Source organism: Prionailurus bengalensis, chromosome C2, assembly GCF_016509475.1.
Source record: "Prionailurus bengalensis isolate Pbe53 chromosome C2, Fcat_Pben_1.1_paternal_pri, whole genome shotgun sequence".
NCBI lineage: Eukaryota > Metazoa > Chordata > Mammalia > Carnivora > Felidae > Prionailurus > Prionailurus bengalensis.
This window is the reverse complement of record NC_057350.1, coordinates 22,367,992-22,394,598: the sequence shown is the minus strand read 5'-3', so window position 1 is coordinate 22,394,598 and position 26,607 is coordinate 22,367,992.

Sequence of the window (26,607 nt, the reverse complement as noted above, 5' to 3'; positions counted from 1 at the left end):
CCAGTGCTTTGATCTCAGACTTTCCACCCTTCAGAACTGTCAGAAATAAATGCTGTTTGAGCAAAATAAACAAACATCCAGACAAAATGAATAAATGCTATCATTAGGTGTGGGCAAAGCTACTACAAAAGATTGGGAAAGGTCGTTGTCAGGGACTGGGGACCAGGAATGTGGAGTTATAAATTTGTTTTTTAAGCTTATTTATTTTGAGAAAGAGAGAGAGAGAGAGAGAGAGAGAGAGAGCGAGAGTGCACTAGCACGGGAAAGGCAGAGAGAAAGGAGAGAGAGACACAGAATCTGAAGCAGGATCCAGGCTCTGAGTTGTCAGCACAGAACCCAGTGTGGAGCCTGAATTCATGAACCATGAGATCATGACCTGAGCCAAAGTCAGACACTTAACCAACCTAACCGTCCAGGTGTCCCCAGGAATGCAAAGTTATTATTAATGGGTGTGGAGTTTTGGTTTTTAAGATGGAAGGAATTCTGGGGATGGATGGTGGTGATGGTGATACACAATGTGAATGAAATTAATACTGTTGAATGTGCACTTAAAATGGTTAAATTGGTAAATTTTACATGTATTTTATCACAACTAAAAAAAAAGAAAACAAAAAATTGAGTTCACCCAAGACATACTTTGTTCATTTCTTTGAGTTTTTTTTTTTTTTGGATCACCATTTGAAAATATATCAGGTTGTATATTTCATTTTTTCATTAAGTAGCTAACAAATTAATATACTAATCTGAAAATATCAGTGTCAGTGTTGAATAAATATAATGTGAAGTTCAATTAAAAATGGCCTGCATCTCAGATATCCATTTGAATTAGTTATCTGCTCATTCCTGTGTTTAATGCTTCATAGTTTTAGTGACTTCTGTTATTAAAGGACATAGTATCCTACATAAAACATCTTTTACATTTGGTTGTGTGCTCAGCTTTAAAGGAAAAACATATTTTTGAAGCCAGTTGTATATCTCATGCTTAGGAAAGGCTATGCGACTTAATTGCTCCCGTGAGAGACTACTGATTATTTGAGAGAGATGCGTATGTTCGGATGCTTTAAAAGTGAAGGTTTACAACTGTCAAATTCAATACATATTTCTAAAAAGAATACAAATAGTATATATTAAAAGATCAGTTTCTGTTAGTGGCAAAATCATCGATTTTGTTACTGTGAATATGACCAATACCGCTTGTTTTAGAGTGGAACATTACAATTACGTTTATAGGTAAGTCAATCCTTTGAATATCTATCACTTCTAAAACTGAACTTGAATTTTCATTTTCATAATCTCAATGTAAGACATGACCTAGAAATATTTTGCAATTTAGAGAGATAATTTGTTTGTCAAATATAACCTTTAAATATTTTGTGCCTGATAATACTAACAGCTCTCACGATAATCACACTTACTATAATTGACTCCCATTTGCTTTGAATGTGTTGTTAGTATTACCCAGCACTGAGTGTTGATGTGTAGGTGTGTCTGTTGTCTGCATGTGTGTGTTGGGGGGAGTCCCTGTCCATGGAAGTGAATTTGTCATAATTCTTGATCAAAACAACTCATCCTATGCATAACCTGCTTTATTGTTAATTATTTTCACGATGCAATAAGAACCTATAAAACTATTCACACCCACAAGTTAAAGTGTTGGGATGTGGAAAATTTATAGATACATCTTCACTCTATTCCTTGTGTCTTTATCCCACCCTAACTTTTGATAAGATCATTTTCTGAAAGCTGATACTAATAATCTTATTTTGTTTTTTTAAATGAAATGTATAGCATTCATACTACTTACAAGGTAAAATGTTTTCTTTTAAATTATTTTAGCTCATATATACTATGACACAGCTTTAAAATTATTTTGCTATGAATTTTTCATTTTAACTATTATATAATATAGCATGGCGATAATATATCATAGATTAAACATCCACTGTTCTATGTATGAGTACCTAGGTTATTTTCAGGTTTTACCTGTTTTAACAATTGTTCTCTTGAATATTTTTATGTTTCTTGTTATATTTGAAAACAAATTTCTTTTAGAAACAGCCTTAGGATAGTCTTCAATGATATGCAGTATTTGATTTTCTATTTTAGAAATCATTAGCAATGTGTTTCTACAAGCAATTTATAAAATAAATCAATAGATGATAGAGAGATGATAGAGAGATGATAGATAAGAGAGAGACAGATAATAAAAAGGAAGAAAGGATAATAGGAAGGAATAAGGGTGATCACACAATTTATTTTAGAAACAGGCACTTTTGTGAAAGGAAGGAACTCTGTTATTAATCAGATAATTAGTAATAATAATAATTATTACTATCATTATTAGTGTTCCACCCCAACAGGTATACACTTGGAATGTCCTAAAAAACAAACAAATAATAAAACCCACAGCAAAACATATAAAAAACAACAAAAACGAGGTCTGTGATTAAGATGATTTTGGACTGGTCCCACCATATTTATGTAATGCCCTTAAATATAAGCTTATATCACTTAAGTGTTTTTATGGTTTTATGATAGCAAAAACCCAAGTTTCAAGAAAGGAAATTTGGATTGTTATTTGAATGCATCATCACCAGATCTTTAATTCTTTATTCTTTAAGCTGTTCATGTGCACATGATTTGGTAAAAATTAAATACTAGTTTGATCATTTTTTTATCATTTGTTTTTGCAAATATGTTCTCTAACATTGAATTCCAGAAGACTATTCAATAGTCCCTATTTGAAATGGAAATAGTCCCTATATCAATATAGGGAAAATACATGAAAATATAAAAAAAAATTAAACATTTCACTAAAATTCATGCCTATTGGTTTAATAAGATCTCAATAAAATCAAATGGAGCAAAAATTTTCTTTTAAATCATTTCTGAATCTTTACAGGGTAAAATTCTTAACTGAAATGTTAGCACCATCTTTATTAGCAGTGGTGTTAACATAATCAACTTTTATATTTCCTTCTATATCACAGAGAATTCTTAACTTTTAATTCCTGGTGTTAAATTTTCAGAAGCATGTCCTTGAGGAAAAGACATTGTATTAATTCACAGTCAGTATCACAAGTAATTTAATGGTGATGTCAGTGTATTTCCAGTTGCTCTTTGCCAAATAACCAAAAAAAGTCACACCATGACTAAACTATAAAGAAAAGGTAATAAACTTAGTAGATAGGGCTACAACAAGCACTTCATAATTTTCAGCAATGTAAAAACATTTTGTTGTAAGGTCTTAAAATCTGTGGGGACAATAGGTAGACTGCTAATTGAAGGCTTAGTGTGAATTTCCCAATATTATTCTATTTTCCTCAGTAGTCCTTAATCAGCTAACCTGGTTTTTGTTTATGTCTATTTGAGTATCTCTTACCATCTATCTTATCTATCCATCTATCTATCATCTATCTGTCTGTCTGTCTATCATCTATCCATCCCTCATCTATTATTATTATTTATTATTATCATCATCATTACTATTCTTATAATCTGTCACCTATCATCTATACATCTATTCTTTATAGTTTTCAAAATAACAGACAGCATGGAAAAGTTTTTACATTAGCAAGCAATATAGTAAAACTCTTGAGTTCAAATCCTGGCTTTGTCACTTTCAAACTATTAGAGTTGAGCAAGTCACATGAACTATTTATTAGTTTCTTTGTGCTACTATAATTTCAAAAGACATTGTAATAGTGCTTCCCCTATGTGGTTTGGGAGAGGGTATTATAAACCATTTCATAGAAAAGAACCAATGTAATAACAACTAAGTTAGCTGTCTATGAATAATAGGCGTTCTGTATCTATAATGTGCCAAATCTTGTTTTAAGCAATTTATATAGTTTATTTGTTGACATTTAAAAAGAGCACAGATGTAACTGACTAGATGGATTTGACTCCAAAACCAGTTTGATGTCAAAGCCAGTGCTCTTAACATCCTTTCTATGTAGAACAATAGTAGCTTAAGATTTCAGTTTCTGTTAAAATCTTAAAAATGATGTTATAATAAACAATTTTGTACTCTTGAACTAATGTGGCTTATACTCTAGTTCTTACTTGGTCCGGTTCCCATATGATCTCAGCTCTCATAAAGTGTTCTAAGTCTTTGTCCACCCACTGAAATCAACATTCAAAAGGGCTTTGCTTAATGCAATTACTCCTTGGGACTACTGTTATAGGTCTTGCTCATCCTGAAGCTGTGTCTAGAGGGAATCTAAATATCTTTGGCCACAGAGGGATATGTCCTGCTTGGAAACAGAGCCAGAATCTGACTGCTTTTTTTGCACTGTCAGATCAATTTCTGTTAAATCTTTTAACCGTGTCTTCGGAGCAGTATGTCTGAGAAATATAGCTCATTACCTTCGTGACCAACGTAGAGTAACCTTGTCTATTTCGCAGTCACAAGACAGTCATGTTCAAGTATATTAACTATGCTAAACTTGCAAAAATGTTTCACTGTTTTCAAACAAAAATCATTTGGTTTCCAACTTAAGGTCATATGAAGAACAGTTATCATCATTAGGTAGAGAATTCTAGCTTTTAGGATATTTCTTAATCAAAGTTTATGCCTGTTCAATCTTCCTTGTGTCTACTCTCTACTTGTAGTACACACACACACACACACACACACCCCATAGGGAATTGAACAGTGTCTTCTTCGGCACAAAACTCTTGTGTAAAACAGAAGCTGTAGCACAATATATTTTTTTCTTCATGATTTTCCTCTTATAAGTCAAGTAAGGAAGGACCAAAATGTTTACCAGTCATACTTCTAAATAATTAAGTTCTTGACAGCAAGACAAAAGATCAGATCTCTCAAAAGTATTTAAAGTGTTCAAATTTGTATTACTTCATGAATCCACAGAAAACTCAAGAATAATGCTTATATAAGGGTGCTGTGATGGCTTGTTCCCAATACACATACATGTACTGTGAGAGAACAGAGAAAATGGAGAAAATCCATCTTTTTAAAGAAATATGTAATAATACATTTTGTTCCAGGAGTCCAACATTTTATTCTTTTTCTTTTAACAAGTATTTTTAAATGGACAATTTTTATAAAATGTCTTTACAGTCTAAGACAAATTACATTCTAGAGTTACAAATAAATATTGGAAAATGGCTTCTTTTATATATAGGAAGTCACCAAAACATTGATATTGAAGCCTGTTTTTATTGGAGCATTGGTGCTAGAGGAAGAAGGGCATGAGAAGAGAAAATATATTCGTGGGATCCTTTATAAAATATCTCTTCTAGTATGAGAAAACAACACACAAATATGAGAATAACACACCACCTTTGAGAGTCTTGATAATTATCATTAATGACCCAGAATTTAAGAGTCATAAAACTTCCTACACATGGCAGGAAGACGATGAGTGTGATCAGTAACAAGCAAAGTTCATTGCTAGAGTTTCATAGAATTCCCAGATATATACCATGAGTCTAAATTCATCTTTGCAAGCTTGATCAATAACATAAAGTTATATCTATTTGTTAAATTCGAGTTCTCTGTATTTATATAATCTGCAGTACTATAGAACTTGACATTTTGACAAGGGAAACAAATACTAGTGTTTTAATTCTTGCTTTATTTCTTGGGAGAAAATAGGCAGTGTGGAATGCCAGATGCAACATTTTTCGTAGTTTTATTTCTTTCTGAATAAGCTCTCATCTCCACTTTCTAACTGTTTGAAATTATGAAACTAAAATCTTGACAATTTAGTGCATTTTTAATTTTAGTTTTATTAAATTTCTATATATTTATCATGTATTGAAAAAAGTATCTTAGATATCTGATATCCATGTAAATGGTATACTTAGTATATTTAACACATACACATATAAACCAATATTAATAAAAAGATGTGAAATGAAACTATTGCTCTTTTCTAGGAATATTGGCTATTCTGCCAAAGCAAAGCTGTATATCTTTTATTTTTTTGTTATAGTTAATTCCCACTTTTGTTCTGTTTAATTTTGTTATTAATCACAGTCATTGAATTCTTAATTTTCGTTATATTTTTTCCTTTTATGTACTTATCCTTATTTTTAATATGCTACATACTTTTTTATAGTATTCTCTTTCCTGAAGATATTTTAGTCTTGTTTTTATTTTTTATGGATTATAAACAGTTCTTTTATCATCTTTTTAAATTAAGTTTTGAATTTTAATTCCAGTGTAGTTAACATAGAGTGTTATGTTAGTTTCAGGTGTATAATGTAGTGATTCAACAATTCTATACATCATTACTCAGTGATCATCATAATGAGTATACTCTTAGTCCCTTTGACCTATTTCATATTCTATGTATGATAATTCTAATTTGGAAGCCAATGCATGACTATTACTGCTACTTCTTGATCATAATGTTTTCTCTTTTTGATTTTTTTTACCTCAAGCCTCTGGTTATCTTTGACCTTGTACCAGCCATTTATTCGAAAAATCATTTGTAGAAATAATTTGAAGTCTGGTACAAAATATTCTTTTGCTGAAGAGAATGTGCTGTTAGTCAGGAATCCAGCATCTACCAGGAGTCCATTTCCTACTAGACCAGAGAAATTTTAACCCAAATTCAAGAATTGAAGCTCCTCAGACCTTGTAGAACTAATCAGACCTGCAAGCCCATGGAAGACTAACTTCATTCCCATTCACTCTTATCCTTAGGATATAGTCTTCTAGAGTCCCAGATTTGTGTTTCATATGTGAATGTGGGTGTGTGGAGACTTGGGGTCTCAATCTAGGAGTGCTTTGGGCCATAACTTCTGTCCCTTTTAAGTAGCTAAGCTAACTTTCAGCTATTTTATGACTGTGTTTTTTTCTTGTTGGTAAATACCCTGAGGACAATATTGATTTTTAATGCTAGTCATTTTTCTGGGTTATCATATTTTCCTGAGTTTTGGGTTGGCATACATTTCCTTGGTGATCTTTTAAAATAGCAAACATGATTCTCATGCTCATTTGTTAGACACATCACTCCACTTTTTTTAGGCATTGAACTTAAACACTGTAAATTATGAACATACCGAGGAACATATAAGCACCATAACACAAACAGCTTCAACTGCTTATACTTTAATCTTAATTCTCACCATTATACAACCTTAAAGTCCACATGATTACACAGAAATGGTGGAATTTTCCTAAATGGATCCTGCTCTTTCTTATTTTAGTTTGCTCATGTACTTTTTCCTACCTTGTATTACCATGTCTTTATCTCTGCTTGTTAATTTCTAATTATTTAGAACAGTTTATATAAATATTTCACTATCCTTGTCTATTTATAATTGTAATTTGAATAACTTTCTTATTACTTCACATTAAATTTTAAATATTACATATTTTAAAATTTGTAGCAAATATTTTTTATCAGTCATATTTTGCAGGTTATCTTAATTTTTCATTAAATGCATTGTTGTTAATTTTATTAAATAAAATTTTAGAATGCTATAATTTTATTTCCAACTTACAAATTTGATACATGAAACCTAGAAAATATTTTAACATATACTTATGATTTCTAATGATCTGAAAATGTTGTATTTGTTTTTTTATAATATGGTTTTCAGTGTACTTATACATCATATAAAATTCACTTATTTTCTTTAAAATTTTTTAAATATTTATTTACTATTGAGACAGGGAGAGACAGCATGAAGGGGGGAAGGTCAGAGAGAGAGGGAGACACAGAATCAGAAACAGGCTCCAGGCTCTGAGCCATCAGCACAGAGCCTGATGCGGGGCTGGAACTCACGGACCGTGAGATCATGAACCGAGCCGAAGTCGGATGCTTAACTGACTGAGCCACCCAGGCACCCCTAAAATTCATTTCTAAATGAATGTACAAATGTACACTTTTCAAATTTTTTCTCCAATGGTCAACTGATACACCACACTAATGCTTTCATTATTCTTACATTTATCATTCTTCTATACCACATATTTTTCACAATATATCTTACCTTAAATTTAAAAATTGTTCTTTGATCTCATATTTATTGAGTCATAAATGAGAAATATCTAGAGAGCAGGCACTTAAAAGTGACATTGTATATTCATTGATGGTTTTGCTGTTTTAAAAAGATTTCACACTACTGTTTCACTTATTTCTACCAACAATCCTATGTGGTAAATAGGAAATATTTTATCCTACTCATTTATGACCCCAAATTAAGATTCAGCACGTTAATTGGCCTGTCCTCAATTTGATATTTTGTATGCGTTGTACCAGGAACCAAACATCATGGCCTAACTTAGTAGGGTCTAGCCCACCCTTCTTTCTACTTCTCCTGCTATCTGTATAACAAGAGACTTGTGAATAAATTCACTTGATCAAAAATTATATAGAATACCTTTTTTTCCACTAGCCTCCTGTGAATACAACAAATAAGAAAATCCTCAAATATTAATTTCCCTCTATCTTATTCAATGTGATTTCAGTGTGAAGTCCTTCTTCATTTGAATGCTATAGTCTGTTTTTTATTAGTTTGGAATAAAGTAACTAGAATGTGACTTTTATTCCACAGAAGGAAAATGAATACATAAATGTTCACACATCATGTGGTTAATAATGTTGAATTTGAAAACAGTTGCTGACCTATTTTGATAAGCCTGAGTTATTGTTATGGAGCAGAAAGAATAACATTCAAAAGAACAAGCTTTTCCAATTTGTCCTAATTATAGCAAAACTTTAATTTGGTCTAACTACATTATTTATATTCTTTTATAACTTTTAATTTTTTGTAAAAATGTTCACTTTGGTTTTTTGAACTCTCTATTCTTTTGAAAAATAATCTTACTTTTGTGAGTATCTTGATTTCACATAAATAATCACATGTTGTAAGAAACAAATAGCTAATAAATATTTTTACACTTTCCTAGTAAATGCTATATGTTTAAATCTGTAAAGATCTTGGTAAAGTCAAATATTAATTTTACTATTTTGATGATAGATGTTCAAATGTGAAATATGACATTTGTGAAAATATTGTGTCACAAAATTTAAATTATTTCTAAAGAAAAAAATACAAAGTAAGACTGTCTTGTAATATCCAAATATAACATTTAAACTTTTTCTTTGTCATTTGGACATGTAGTCATTTGCAAAATGAAAGGACCTCAAGATGTGTATAGCACTGGAAGGATTCCTTTCTAGTCGCATTAGACTATTTTTCTCTTTGCTTTCAGTTCATTAGTTACTGCTTTCACAAGGGCGAGAATTGCACTTAAGGAAGGATCTCCCATGATTACCTAATCAAACTCTCAGAGAAAAGACCTTCCAATACCTCTGTGATGTTAGCTTTTTCTTCGGGAAGGAAAATGTATTAGCTCATTCCATTTAAAAAAAGACACTTACTGCTAGAGTACTTTTCTTCCGTAGTTAATTTCCATCCATTCTCTGCTGTAATAGCCTTTCTACATCTCAGTCCACTGGTGGAACTGGAAAATAGCTGATTAGGGTGATGCTCCCCTTTTCGTAATTTTGCATGTGCAAGGAAAGAGTTGCCATGATACTCCTAGCATTCTTCCTTGTAGACTTAATGGTACTAATGTTTTTCTCTAATAGAACCTTTTAAATCTTATTGCTCATCTAGTGACATGTTCTAAAACCCATTTGGAAATTGTGATGAAGAAATGCGCTGGGAGCTTTAAAATAGGGTTTTAAGCCAAGCCTTTGCACATGGAAGCAGTGCCACAAATGAAAGCCACAAGCCACACTCCTTCCATCTTTAACAGCGCCCAGAAGTTTTGTCAGAATGAAATTACGAGGTTAGAAATACAGTTCAATATCAGGCAGCGTCTATGCTGGTCTTAATCAGAGGCAAAAGTTTCCTGTAAGCTTCAAACACGTTTTGTGTTTAGATTTGAAACGTATTCACCCAGATGGGGCTAAAGCTAGCAAGGTCGTGACCTGAGAATCAATGGTCAGTTTAGTGAGGTCTGTTTAGTACTGCTCACTGTGCTTGACCCATAAGCCTCATTCGTGTGGGCCACCCAATCCTCTTTCCCATCAGCTCTCAACTGTCTCAGGTGGACTTGACCTCTCCCCTCACTAGCCCTGCCTGCAGTTTTCACTTGATCCTTCCATTCTTTTATGCTACTCAGCTCTTCATTTTTATTTACCCAAAATATGGCAGAAAATAATAGATGTGGAAAGATACAAAACACCTAAATACAGAAACAGTTGCATATTCAAAACTAGTCAGAAATGACATGAGGTAAGCTAATCGGTGAATAGATGCCAGGGTCTCAGAAGCATTGGCATGAGGCCAATATTAATTATCAACAGCAGTTTCACCAGAATTAGAAAGCCATACCATTGATATTCTCTTTTTCCTGAATTATTTTTATTATATTTATTATTATAGTTATTTTTTGTCCTTCCTATTTGAGAAACTGCATACAAATTATCATTGTGACATTATTGCTACTTTAGAATACACTGGTTCCTTTCTTTACAAGCTCATCACCATGACTCATCTTGAGCAGTGCTAACCTGTTGCCACTTACACATTAGTCTGAACTCGTGTATTCAAAAAGCAGGGACCATACAAGTACCAGAGACAAAAGCAAAGCAAGGGTGTCAATGATTAATTACATAAGCGAGTCAGATTGAAAAACTGGACATCAGTGGGGCGCCTGGGTGGCTCAGTCAGTGAAGTGTCTGACTTCGGTTCATGTTATGATTTCATACTTTGTGAGTTTGAGCCCCATGTGGGGTTCTGTGCTAACAACTCAGAGCCTGAAGCCTGCTCTGGGTTGTGTGACTCCCTCTCTCTGTGCCCCTCCCCTGCTTGTGTTCTGCTTCTCTCTCTCTCTCTCTCAAAAATAAATAAACATTAAAAAATTTAAAAAATAAGTAACTTGGACATCAGTTAAAAAAAAAGACTTTAACAGTGAGTAAACGTCTTTATCAAAAAAGAAAAAAAAAAGACTACTCTTCATGACCAGTTAATTTCACAAAATATCCGTGGATAAAAATGAGTATGCTGAAGCAAGATCCCAAGAGATGACATCCTGAGGAGACAAATGTGGGGGTCTAAAGGCAATCATTAATACTGAATGTTCCTATTTGATGATGTTTTATCTCTATCCTGCCTTTTCTATAATGATATAAAATGATTTTTGGATGTTAATCAAAGGTAAAATATTGTGTATAATTTTTTAATGTAGCCCCTGCAAGCGTATGTCTAAGACATTCATTCATGCATTCACCTGCTTATTCAATAATTATTTCACAAGCATACCCTAAGTAGTAGAGACCTTAAATGTAAAAATAAGAAATAGCCTGTTATATACGAAAGATAGGTACAAGAAGATCAACAGGTATCTAGGTATTTAGAAACTGATGGGTAGATACCATGGTATATGAGTACCATGTATGTAAGAATGTGGGAATTAACAGCAAATTCCTCTAACAAAGGGAATTGTGGTCTATTTTAACATTCATCTTATTTGCATAGCATCAAGAACTCCACCTCAGAAATACATTTTAAAGTGAGACTTGAGACATTTCACTTACTGTTAGGTTATAGAAGGCCATGGATAAACTTCACTCCTACAAAAACCAGTAAGAAATCACAAAAAGTCATACTTTTCTTTAAAGCCATAATAAGGATCTGTGGACACAGGGTAATTAAAAGAACTAAATTCTAGCAGGGGGTGCCCTTCCTAAGTGAATAGGGTTATGAGACACTTTTACATGTAGGTCCAGTTGCTAAGGTTGAGTTAAAAACAGATATAAGAGCCAAACGCCTAAGAAAACACTTGAAATAATAGCCACATTTTGACCAAATCTGAGCTAACATATTGGGTTGGAATTTAAAGGAATCCCAAGCACACTGTTAACTCTTTTCAACAAGTAATTTTTTATGGGAATTTTCTGAGTGAGGAGAGAATGGGACTAGTCCAGGAAAATGAAAAAGCAATCATGTGTTCTCAAATCCACTTAGGGTCAATAAAAAGAAGCTAAATAAGTTTATTAATAAATACAAAGATAGTGGATGATAAGGGAAAAAGAAGATGTGAACCCAAAATCTCATATATCCAAGAAAAAGATTTTTTAACAGCAAGTGTTAAATAAGCAGGTTTTTTGGATGAAAATCTTAAATAACTTGTTGCCAGCATACCTACATCACAAGAAAAACTAAAGGAAGCTCTCCAGTTTAAGGGAATATATCAAATGACATATATTTATAACAACGAATATCAGAAACAGTAAATGTGTGGGCATAAATGAAAGTTCATTTTATCACGTTTCTATTCATCTTTATTTTATGCAAAGGATTATTGGTAGTTTAAAGCAAGACAATGACAATGTATTATGAAGTTTATAACATGTAGAATTAAAATATAAGGTAGCAGGAGCATATAGGGTGAGTGGAATACCCACTTTTTTATGGGATAGCATAAGATTATTTGAGTGTGTATTGATTTGTTAAAGGTGAATATTGTAATTTCAAGAGAATCTAGCAAAAACACTTGCACAAATACATAGGAAAATAATTTGCTATAAAGTTGAGTCTCTTCATTTTCCAATTATCTTCCCTTCTATTAATGAATAATTCAGTCTTAAAACTATTAGATAGATCAGAAGGAGCCAGGGATCAATTTCTGAGTCTAAGGAAGCTGTCGTGTCCCAGAGCAGAATGTCAGGACCCAAGTGGGCTGGGCATGGTATCCCCATGGTTGGCCTGATGACTCAGACCCAAGCATGGTGCAGAGGTGTGATTTTGAGTGTGGTAAGGGATCTCTAATATAAAGGGTTTCCATGCAGGAGGACTTCCCACGTGGGAATTGTGAGCTTGAGTGGGACAGCTAAGGCATCTCAAGTGAGAAACCTACCACGGGAAATCAAAGCAGAAGAGAGGCTGAGGAGAGCTTCTACCCAGAGGATGGTCCAGCATTGGGAGGCAGAACCTAAATGTGAGCCAGGTATCCATGCATTAGAGCTCTAAAGTGTAGTGGGTCACAACCTGAGTAGTTTCAGAAGGATACCCACACGGAGATAGGACAGCATGGCTGTAGGGTGTTAGAGCCAAAGCAGTGAGAGGAGGTAATCATCAGTGAGGGTAACTCAGGGAAGGGTTTAAGCCTAACTAGAGTGAGAAGAGCATTGGTGAAGCAACAAATTAAGGAGATGACCTTCCCAAGATGTCAGCAAGGTGGACAGAGCCTCTATTCAAACAGACTGATAACTTTGAGTGAGTAGTTAAGTCCCCAGGAGGATGAGGAGGGGATTTTCATGGCAGGCCTGGTGTGAGGTATTGGAAACTGAGCAGAGTGAATAGGGAGTCAGAGTACAAACAGCAGTAAAGTAATCTGCTCAAGGAGGAGGGGGGAGTCAGAGATATATTGACTACATAAGGGGGATTGATCAAATAAGTACATTTATTAAAAATCATCAGGTCATACTTATCACTGGAAATATGAAGAAGAAGAAAAGTAGAATGAACCCTCTGTCTTTAGATGAAAAGCACTGATGTGAATTCATGCTTTTTAAATTAAAGACATTATTTTTATTATTAAAAATTGTTTAATGTTTATTTATCTTAGAGAAAAAGAGAGAGAAAGAGAGAGAGTGAGTGAGTGAGCAGGGGAGGGGCAGAGAGAGAGGGAGACACAGTATCAGAAGCAGGCTCCAGGCTCCAAGCTATCAGCACTGAGCCTGATGCAGGGCTCACAAACTGTGAGACCATGACCCGAGCAGGAATCAGATGCTCAACTAACTGAGCCACCCAGGTATCCTAAAGACATTATTTTTAGAGTAGTTTTAGGTTCATAGAAAAATTGAAAGATAGATGTAGACATTTCCCTTATTCTCCCTGCCTCCCTACATGCATAGCCTCCCTTATTATCAACATTCCCCAGGAAAGTGGTACATTTATTACAGATGATAGATCTACATGGACACGTCATAATTACCCAAAGTCCATAGTTTACCTTAATGTTCATTGTGTTGTATATTCTAAGGGTCTGGAAAAGTGTATAATGATATGTATCCACCATTATGGTATCATACAGAGTATTTTCACTGTCCTAAAACTCATTCTTTTCAATCCCTGCCAACCACTGCCCTTTTAGTGCCTCCATACTTTTACCGTTTGCCAGAATGTCATACGGTTGGAATCATACAATATGTAGCCTCTTTAAATTGGCTTCTTTCACTGAATAATACACATTGAATATTTGCCCATGTCTTTTCATGGCTTGGTCACTCATTACTTTTTAGCACCAAAATGTTCTATTTTCTGGTTGTACCACAGTTTATTTATCCATTAAGCTACTGAAGGACATCTTGGTTGTTTCTAAGTTTGGGGAATTCTGAATAAAGCTGCTATAAACAAATGTGTGAAGGTTTTTGTGTGAATATAGGGTTTCAACTCCTTTGGGTAAATATCAAGGAATGTAATTGCTGGACCATATGATGACTGTTCTTAGTTTTGTAACACCCTACCAAATTGTCTTTCAAAGAAGCTACATAAGTCATTATTAAGAAAATTAATGGGAGTAGGATCTGAGAATTTGAAGATAGCAATGTAGGAGTAAAGTTAATTTATAAATGTTGATGTCGGAAATAAACACTAAAGTATTCGGGGTAATAGGTCATTACTTGTGATGGTTTCTTTGAGTCAATTTGTTTAAGCCAAACTATTAAGTTGGAAGGGAGGGCTGCAATCACTTTGTAGCCAACATATGCCTTTTCCCAGTCATTCAATTGAATACTAGACTAAGGTAATAATAAAGAATATTGCAATGTGAAGTCTGTAACTAGTTGACTTAAGTCTAGGAAGATAATCCCTTTATGACTACCTTTGGACAAAATCTTGAAATGGAATTCTAGACTCCTTGTGACCTTCCCTTCCTGCCTACCTGCCTGTGGATTTCAGACAACTTTAGGCAGCCTCCAAAATCACAAAGCCAATTCCTTGGAATGTATTTCCCAATATCTTTATCCTCTACTGGTTCTGCTTCTCTGGTTGTACTCTGGTTGTACTGGTTCAAATGGTTCAGGAAAAAAAAAAGTTTTCCTACACTTACTGTATACTTTAGTATACTTTATACTGTATACTCTATTACACTTCGTGTAAATTTTGAATGTTTAAGGGATTTTAAGGAAAGCCCAGAGAAAGATAAATTGATATACTAAGTGGAACTTAAAAGAAGTTTGTTGGGTGAAGGCTATTTCAGACAGAGGAGAGCAACAATAATAAAATAAAGTATACACTTAATCACAGGTGAGCAGTTTATTATGCCTATAGTGTAATTTTCATGAGATATGTGGGCAAAGCAGAAAATGAAACCTGAGAGCATGGTTGGGACCAGATATTGATGAACAGTTTACATCATGCCAGGGTATTTGTAATAAAATCTAGGAGCAAAACGAAGTTAAAGAAGATAGGTAATTGCTGTTGCAGTATAGTCTATTTGCAGAAAATGACTCCAGTATGTATGTGGCCAGGGCAGGAGGGGTAAGGTGGGTAGGGGGTAAAAAGTAAGGTCTTCCAGCATTGGAAAAAGAAATTTAATGTTGTTAACAGAATAGTACAAAATCCTACTCAGGAGACAATGAAAGGTGAGCTTAGACAATGATGCAAGTTATTACCAAAAAGGGTCAGTTTGAGATGGGAATTAGCATAATTTACAGACTAATGCGGAAGGAAGTGATAGAAACAAACGAATCAATGATGTCTCCAAAAGCTTCAGTTTGAAAGTAACTGATTATGCCATAGATAGAGTAATGAATTGCAGAAAAGCGCAGAATCCAGCCAAGATCATAAATAGTTCAGTTTGGGCCATGTTTGACTTGTGTAAATGAGTGATGATAATTTAACAACGTATAATGTTTTAACCTACATGTTTGAATTTTCAAAAGGCCTTAAAATTCGGGTATTATCAGGAGAGTGACACAACTATTGGAAAGCATGAAAATAATTGAGATCACAGAAAATATGGTATTTTTATTTTTGTTCTGTTTTTTAGTGGTAGTTTTAAACAAGAGGGGCGAAAGTTGCAAAATGTTTTCCCTGAATTCAGTCTGATCATAACTGGAAAAAATGGTACTTTTATTATTTTGTTTTTTTCAATGGTATTTTTAAACAAGAAGAGAGAAAGTTGTGCAACGTCTTCCCCAAATTCAGATGATCATAACTTTGAACGTGTCATTATTGCCCATCCTAACAGACATAGAGGTGAGAAGACACAGAAGCAAAGACTTGAAACTGCCAATCCCAAACATGTGCTTTTTCAGAATAGTTTTCCTAAATGTTTTCAATCATGAATACACTTAAGCATGATATCTGTGCACAAGTAATTAGGAGATGATTGTTGCTTTATTTGATATATCTCTAAATGAAGTATTCACGGATATTTTAGATTAAAAGTACTTGCAAGCCTTGGAAATATTTTTCTGCTCTCTTGTAATTAAATATGCAAAACTTGTTTCTCTTGGTCTCTAGGATTCTTTACTCTTTGCCATTTTGTGACATTTTGAAAATAGTATACCAAATAGAAAAGGCATGATCTGCCCTTTAGAAAACAATGGCACAAAATGCTTATATTTTCAAGGCTGAACGAATGACTTGAAATGGATGAAATCTGTTCTAAAGGAAGCCGATATATCATAAGGCACAAAACACTAATCTAATTGGTTTTGGGATGGTTTGTTTCTACTGATTTTTTTTTTAATAAATGCTACTTTTTCCTAGAATATGGCAACTCTTATTGAAAAATCCTTAAGTAATCTGTACATTACTTGGAGCTAATGCAGGGTGCTATCTTATTTCCGAGTCAGAGCATATGACAGGCCTCCACAGTGGAAAAGGAATTTTAACTAGCCTCTCCCTTTATATTTTGAGATAAATAATCTATCAGTAAGTATGTGATAGTTCAGGAAACACAAATTCACAAGGGGCTTATTTGGATTTAGAGTAACCGCTGCGGGTTTTTGTTTTTTTTTTTTTTTTTTGACCTTGTTTCTCCTTCATACAATGTGGATCTGAGTGTTAAGTATTCCATGTGCTTCCGAACTGCAACATAACTGGTTGTTGAATGAGGAGAGGATGAGATGTTGTATGTAAAACATTCAGATATAGATGTTCTTTTCATTATTGTCACAGCTTCCACATTTTAGAAGACAGTCAGCTTCGTTGGTGTCAATACCAATTACAGTGATATTTGATTCAATCTCCTACCTGATCAATTGTAATGTTCAGACCATAATCCGATTTACTTCAAGATGTTGTTGTGATAATAAATTGTAGTTTTAGATATGAAAGTACTTAGAATATATTCAGCACTTGTCACATACTATATTTTCTTTCATTTCCAAGTAACTTAAAGTTGAGTTACTTTGCACGTACCTAGATGTCAGAGTCAATGAAAGTGTGTATTTTTGAAATACATAGTAAAATAATTCAAAAAGTATTTTAAACGTGAATGATATTCAGCCATACTATACAGTTATAACTAAGGGTGAGTTGGTATAGAATTAATATACTGGTTGCCTAGTTTTTTAGGACAAACATCACTAATCATGATTCATAAATCGGAAGCTGTTTTTCACTGACAGTATCCTAACGATACACAAAGCAGTCCCCTTTTGCTAAAGTATAAAATACCTTGTGTGATATGCCTGTGTAATTCTCTAGGATAAATTTATAAAATTTTCTCTAGGCTCCATTTCTAACACTTTAAAAATATTGCCTTTATTCTCTGTCATATAACTTGAATTGTACAGAAAATTGTTTTCTAACTGTATTCCAAATTCTAGAATTCGGGATTGGCTATCTCCTCAACATTTTCACAATTAAAATACCTTTAATTTTTTTTAATTGGACTTTAAATGAAATGTTGTCAAGTCATACCTAGCAAATTTTTCCATATATTATTTTTTTGCATGTTAGACATTCTTAAATCAATATCCTCAAATTTGGGTCGAATTTGTATTAGTAATTACTTAACATTATACAATCTTGTCACTTACACAGACTTTCAAATGGATGAGTAAAATACACAAAATTAGTTTTTAAATATATGTTATATTTCAGATGATATAAATTTATTTGAATATAAATTTTATTAGATAGGTTGGTAAGGTATTATTTCTATTTCATAGATGGGTGTTGAGACACCAAATAGTTGGGGTACCTGTATATAACAATTTAAAAATAATAAATGGAAGACTTATGCTGAATTTAAAAGAATATGACATAAAATCATACCATAATTTTGCAATACTACATTCTACTGATCTTGAAAAGCCTAGTAAAACAGTAAATAGTTCACAGCAATAGTAGAACAGTAAATAGTAAAGAGTACATAGTAAAACAGTAAATAGTTCACAGTAAAAACCAAGTAGCTTTTTACTCAATATTCTTAATATACGTTTAATCATGAATACATCATCTATGATCGCAATTGTGCACTTGAATCCAGAAAAGAGTTGAGAGGTGTGATTTGATGAAAGCTGTTCAGAAACTTTTCTGTAAGAAGTAACATGTATTGTATCAAAGGAATACATAAGTACTTACTATCAGAAACAATAGCTTCTTCCCCTAGCCCCCATTTCCCCTCAGGATTGTTACATCCATAATTTTAACAATAAACTTGAATGTCTACTTCTTAATATTTCAGATTAACACATAACTATTTTTAAATATTTTTTAATGCTTATTTTTGAGAGAGAGACAGAGAGACGGAGTGTGAGTAGGGGAGGGACAGAGAGAGAGGAGACAGAGAATCTGAAGCAGGCTCCAAGCTGAGTTGGCAGCAGAGAGCCTGATGTGGGACTCGAACTCACAAACTGTGAGATCATGACCTGAGCTGAAGTGTGACACTTAACCGACTGAGCCACCCAGGTGCCCCAACATGTTCACTTTATGCTATAAACATAATGGTACAACTAACGTAATATCCATTGTTTATCTCATATACCCATCCCATAGTTTGATATATACGTAATTATATATCCTTTTCAGCTGAAAGCCTTTCGTGAAATTTCGTGCAATATGGATTTATTTATGAGTTTTAGATAATGATTCATCTTAGGAAAAATAAAGATAAAGAGAAGCATCCATTCCCTCATGCTGTCATTCTCTTCTCTTTTTGTAAATGTTTTCATATTCATGAAATGTTATATTCTATTCTATGGCAATAGTTTTTCTGGGTCTTAGGTACAGTTGATTCTAAAAATTAAAAAAAATAAAATTCACTTACATTATCGTAGCAGTATATATATAATTCACTACATAGCTAAAGGAATATTAGTCTACTATTGCAATGCATGGACTGTTTAAATAAAAATGGTCTCTGCTTGACCAATAATGATAGTCTGATTCCAAATTTTTGGAGCATTTTTTTTCTTCCATGTTGGGCTTTTTTCTTTTTTTTTTCCTTTCAAAATCCTATTTTTCATTTTTGTTCTTTTACTTAATGTTCTAAAGTTTTACAGAAGTATATGTAAGCATGGGTCCAGAATTTATCCATTTCAATGTTTGTTGGGCAGCAGTTATCACTTTCCAATCTAAGAAGGTTTCTTCAGTTAATTTTTTTGATGATTTCTATATTTGCAGTTTCATAGGACTCATATATCCCTAGCTTACTTTATATCCTTATTGTTTTTACATATTTCCCTTATATTTTTTATGATTCTTATGTCTAGATACTACTCTAAACATTTCAACAATATTTTGTAACTTCTAAAATTTCTACATGCATACATACATAGACATATGCATGCATTTGTTTTTATAAATATTCCTTATTTTGTACTGTATTGTCCTTCATGGCTCTGGATTTAAACTGTTTCAGCTCAAGTTCTAGTTCTGATTCTACCTATATGCCTGGATTTGTGCAAAATACTTATTTGACTTCTGTTTGTGCTTTAATTTCTATATTGATAAAACAGATAAGACACTATCTGATAAGTTTCTTGTGAGTAATTAGTGAATGCATACATATAAAACTTTAGAAAGCATTATGAATAAAATCAACATATTTGTATAGTTATTATAATTCCAAGGTCACTAATCAAGAGTTGTTTTTTTTTTTAATTTTTTTTTCAACTTTTATTTATTTTTGGGACAGAGAGAGAGAGAGAGAGAGCATGAACGGGGGAGGGGCAGAGAGAGAGGGAGACACAGAATCGGAAGCAGGCTCCAGGCTCTGAGCCATCAGCCCAGAGCCTGACGCGGGGCTCCAACTCACGGACCGCGAGATCGTGACCTGGCTGAAGTCGGACGCTTAACCGACTGCGCCACCCAGGCGCCCCCAGAGTTTATTTTTTTTTTCTTTGTCCTATTTTGTTGTCATTATTACTCTTTTTCAGTTCTTTGAAATTTGTTTCCCCTGGAGTCTTTTACTCAGTTCTTACAAGAAAGCTCTTTCATTCTACAGATAGTAGTTGCATTTCTCTTTACTCCTAGCTGTCTATGTTTAAGAGCGCAGATTTGGGTATTAGTTGGAATGTTGCTGTTAGCGGTAGACCGTAGTGCTGCTACAATAAAAGGAAAAGTGGATAAATTACAAACATTATTGTTTTGCTTATTGGAAAGCCATGGAATAAGACAGTTAATGAACCAAAATTCTACTTAGAGGTAACAACTCTTCTCTGGTAACAAATTTCATTTGTGTTCCATGGCTGTATAACAAGTGATCATAAACTTCATAGCTTAAAACAATATATTTATTAGCTCACAGGCCCACACTACAGAAGTCTAGGCTTGACTGGGTTCTCTGTCTATAATCAAGGCTATAATCAAGGTATAGGCCAACATAAACTCTTTCTAGAGACTCTGGGGGCAAAATTACTGGTAAGTTCATTCAGGTTGTTGGAAGAATCCAGTCTCTTCTAATTGTGGAGCTGAGATGTTGGTTTTCTTGTTGGTAGTGAGTCAAGGACCACTTTCATTTTCTAAAGATACCCTCAAATATTTCATCTCAGCACTACGTGTCAATGTGACTTTGACATCTCTGCCACGGAAAACCAGCTTCATACCAACTCCCATTCATTCTTTATCTCGGGAGTTCTTCTGCTAGTAGCTGATGAAAACTTTCTGCTTAATTTAAAAGACTGAACCAACACTTGATTAGATTAAGGCTGTAGGCTTTTTGCATTGTAGCTACTATGATGCATAAATAAAACATGTTTATAGATATTAACATATTTACAGTCTATTTTGAACTGCTAACAACTTAATTTGATTATATACAAAAACTCTACTCTTCTACTATACCCCCTCCAATATTTTATATTTTTGATGTCACAATTTACACTTTTCTGTGTTGTGTATCCATTAACAAATTATTGTAGCTCAAGTTATTTAAATGCTTTTATCCTTTAACGTTTATGCTAGAGTTAAATGATTAAAAGTTTACCATATTAGAGTATTCTGAATTCAACTATACACATACCTGTATCAGTGTGTTTTGTATTTTGATATTTTGTTACTCACTGGTGTTTTGTTTTGTTTTGTTTTAGCTGAGAAAACTTTCATCATTTCTTGTAGGGACGTCTAGTGATGATGAACTCCCTCAACTTTGTTTCTCTGGGAAAGTCTTTATTTTTCTTTCATTTCTGAAAGACAACATTACTGAGTAAGGTAGACTTGGTTGGCAGATTTATTTATTTATTTATTTATTTATTTATTTTTCTTTCAGTGCTTTAATTATATCCTCCCTTTCTCTCCTAACCCATGAGGTTACTGCTGAAAAATCCGCTCATAGTCTTATGGAGGCTTCATTGTATGTGAAGTATTTTTTTCCTCTTGCTGCTTTTAAAATTATCTCCTTGACTTTGATTTTAAACAGTTTTGGTGTGTTTCTTATAGAAGATTGTTTTGTTTTAAATTTTGGGGAGACTTATACACTTTATGAATTTGATGTTCAGATCTCTCCCCAGATTTGGGAAGTTCTCAGCCATTACTTATTTATATAAGCTTCCTGCCCTCAAATTTCTACTTTTTAAAAGTTTTTATTTAAATTCCAGTTAGTTTGGTGTTTGATTCTTTTTTTTAAATAATTTTTATGTCTCTATTAAACTTCTCATTTTGTTCATGTATTGTTTTCCTTAGTTCATTGAATTGTCTGTCTTTTCTTGTAGTTTACTAGGTTTTCTTAAAATAATTATTTTGGATTCTTTATTGGACAAATCAAAGATCTCCATTTCCTTGAGGTCAGTTACTGGAAAATTATTGTATTTCTTTGATAGTGTATGCCATGTGTCCTTAATTTTCATGTTCCTCGAAATCTTATATTTCTGCCTTCACATTTGAAGAAGCAGTAATCTTCTCCAGTTTTTTACTGACTAGACTTTGAGAGGGAAGTAAACTTCATCAGCCTCGTTAGAGATTTGGAAGCCTTTTTAGGAATTTTCATCTGTATATACCTGCTGCACATCTCTTTATCTGTATATATCTTTCTCCACAATTCTTAAGGTTGTATGCCTTCTCTCAGTCCAGTAAAGCCAGGCCAAGTTCAGATAGCCTCCCGTTCACTTGCTTTCCTTAGGGAAGTGCTGAATGCTCATTTGTGTGCTCTCAATTTTGCAGTCAGGCTGGCTTTTGGAGGATGGTCACTAGCAATCTGCAAAGGCTCAGACTCAATGCCATTAGGAGTGTGCACCAGTAATTGGCCATGGACTGGGGTAGGGTATGTGTAGGTGAGATCTTTTGAGCATTGATGGTATTTGTGGGATAATTTCAAAATCTGCAAAAAATACCATCCCAAGCATCTCATGGACAGGTTTCCTAGGATCTGTGTCATTTTGATACTTTCCAGGGGCCCTGGCTCCTATTCTCCCCATTCCTCCCCACCCTCCAGTCATGCATCAAACCTCAGCTTTCTAGATAATGAGAGAAAGAAATGTGTTTCTTTGGTATCATCCCACACATACAGGGAAATCCAACACTCACTCATATATTTTCATCTATGTATAGTGGTACCTCTGTTGGAAGCCAAAGTACTTAACTTTGGAAATCCTGCATAAGTTCATGGTGAAAAAATTATAATTATTTTTATATTTATATGTTTATATTATATATCTGTTTTATGTTTATTTATTTTTACAATCATTCATATTCAATTAATGATTGATGCAAAGATATAGCAATGGTATTAATGTAGAATAATAAATAGTATTTACAAAGGAGGAAAATGGACAAATGTGTGCAACTGATGTTAAGAGGAGACCAAAGTCAAACATCATCAAATATGAATGGTAATGATTTATTACTTTATGAGTGAAAGTACACATGAGTTTTATTCTACAGTTTTGTGGGAGTGAGAATAATGACTTTTACCACAAAAATGATCAATTGTTTCCTTTTCATGCTTTGAACTCTCCAGAAGAAAGAAGAACACTGTATTTGATAGAGTACATTAATAATACACTCCACAGCTATAATTAATGGGTGTCAAAAAAACATTGTCACTGGATAAAATTGTTAAAAAGTCAAAGTTTATCTTTAGTGCACCAGCATTTTAATTCCATTGCTATAAATGAAAGCTTTAGTTCAGGATCGACTGCATTGGATCCTTTCCTATACTTTTAAATTCCCTATTTCCAGTTTCCTCATAAAAAGTCTTCTCTGAAGTCATTTTCCTCATTAGTTGTAAATTATTATAGCTCAAATAGCTACAGCTCTCAGGGGTTGTTGGATTTGAATGGGTGTAACAAATGGTTGGTAAACTAAGAAATGTTTTAAACTAGAGAAATGAAATCAATGTAGAAATTCAAATGTCATGAAACTGCTTAGATGAAATAGGGCTGAGAGCAAGGTGGAGTTCATTTTTCAATCACAAAATCAGATCCTTCATATTTTTATAATTTTTAAAAAAATAAATATCATCTTTTAGATAACAGGTACTTTCTACATATAGTAAAATAGCTAATAAGTCCATATAGTGGATTAAATTATTGCTTGTTGAGAACTGGTCTAGAATTAATGTGAGATTTGTTTCAAAACAATTGAGATCTGTAAAAATACAACATCTCAATTCATGAATCATGCCATTTATTTATGTTTTATATAACATTTCAAAATAATGTTTGCATTTTTCAGTGTATACATTTTCTACATATATTGTTAGATATGTTTTTGGATATAAAATGTTTTATAGTCTGGGGCCATCTCTTTTGTGGAAAGGAAGGGAGAATGAATGGTGAACTGCCCTGAATCAATGTCAAGTTTCAGCAGCACAGCAATGGTAGGTGCATGACACTAAGAATGAGGCGATTCTCAATATATACCCTAAAACAATGCTGTCCAATAGAAATATGACAGAAACCACATACAATTTTAAATATTTCAATTGCTCCATTAAGAAATTAAAAAGCAAGAAAAAGCAGCAACTAAAATGAATTTGAATTCTACATTTTGTCAACCCATATAAACAAAATATCATTTCAACATGAAACAAATATAAAACTGTTGAGTTACTCACATTCTTTACTTCATACTATGCCTTCAAAATCAATTGTATATTTTATACTTGAAGCATATTTCAATTCTGATTAGCAATGTTTCAATTGCTACTTGTGGCTAGTAGACACTGTATTGGACAGCATAGTTATCTACCAGTGGAGGTCATCAGTAATTGTGCAGAGACATAATGGAGTATGATTAACAAATATTCTCCTTACTATATTCCCTGAGTGAAATTAGGATTGATGTTAACCTGTCATAATTACCCAACATGTTGGGAACATATCTGTGTTTTACAAAATTAAAATAGCATGATGTTTCTTTTTTTTTTTTTTAATTTTTTTTTCAACGTTTATTTATTTTTGGGACAGAGAGAGACAGAGCATGAACAGGGGAGGGGCAGAGAGAGAGGGAGACAAGAATCGGAAACAGGCTCCAGGCTCTGAGCCATCAGCCCAGAGCCCGATGCGGGGCTCGAACTCACGGACCGCGAGATCGTGACCTGGCTGAAGTCGGACGCTTAACCGACTGCGCCACCCAGGCGCCCCAGCATGATGTTTCTTGACTTAAAAATCTTATAACTGTTCAATAGAAAAATTAAAATGATACAAAAATATGAAGACAAAGTAAAATAAGTGAAAATCTGTAAACCAAAGATAACAAATTAACTATGGTTAATATTTTGGTTGATATCCTTCCTGATATCACTGTGTGGGTAAAAATGAACTATTCATGTATTTAATTTTCAATAATATATGTAAAATCCGTGAATTTATGAATATTTACATCTTTTCACATTTTTCCAAGCATGGCATCGGGAACAGAGAACATTTTAAGTGATTTAAAATAAGTACCATCAGTAATTTAGTGGAATGAGGTGATCTGTCTAATTTCATAAATTGTTGCTCATCCCATTAATGAGGGGGAAAATGCCATTGAAATAATAAGTGCTTAAATCAAAGCAGTAAAAGACAACTTTTCAGTAAAACCCCCTCACAGTGGATATTTCACTTGGTGCCTTGAAATGTTTGACCTTTCCCAAATCTGTCCCTATCCACATACCATCTGACTTAGAATACTGCTCCAAAAATTAATAAAAGTTAACTATATTAGAATGAAGTTTCCACGGGGGCTGTCCTTGATCTCTCTCTCTGTCTCTCTCTATTTTCCTCTGTGTTGCATCCTCATGTAGATATTGCCTAGGTATTACAAGAAGGAAATAAAAAGAGGCTACATTAAAAGAACAAGTATGCCAAAACTAAAATTACTTTTCATCAGTGCACTTCCATGAATTGTCTAAAGCATTTGCAAAGCTGCAACTTTGGCAAATATTTGCCAAGTGAACTGATGGTATCAGTCCGTACTTGACTACAGTTATAATGCAGATACAGCTTGCATCTAAGAGAATGAGATGAAGTTCCCATTTTCTTGGACAATGTAATTTACCAAGCATAACTTCCTTGCTCTATAGCACTGCCACAGCTTTTCAATGGATGTGTCACATTAATTAAAGTGGAAAAAAATCTGTGCAGCTTTGAATAATGTTTTTCCAACTTGACTGGATAAATACTAGAGTTAATGAGGTCCAGGTATGTCTCCAATCCCACGCAAGACTGCTGTCATCACATCAGAGGAAAATACTCTCTACATGCTATATGTCATGTTTCTGATCGACCACAGCACACATGCATGTCTTTGGTTGCAAAGTTGACAATGAGGAGGGGAACTGGTAAGGGGACAGAAGAAAAGTGTGACTTGATTTTAGGTCTTTCCCCTAGAAGCATGGGTTTATAGAAACCTCAAAACAAAACTAAACAACCATCAAAACTAACAAGCTATGGCCACCATTACCAACAGTAAAAACACCTGTTCTGTGAATCATAAAACTCTGTTAATCAGAATCTCTAATCTTTCTGTGCAATTCCAGCTACCTGATCTAGCCCTGTGCTACTCATGGTGTGGTCAGTTGACCTAGGCAATTTCGATCTGTCATCAGTCTGTGATAACATAAGGACAGATATTAAGAAAAAACAGAACATTTTTAGTAGTATAATAGAGTCATTTATGACCACAGGATCCAATAATTTTTTAATGGAGTCTGGGTTGTATATTTATGATTTTAGTTTAATTTTTCTAGTTATTTACTTTTTCCATATTTTACACATGTGGAATTAG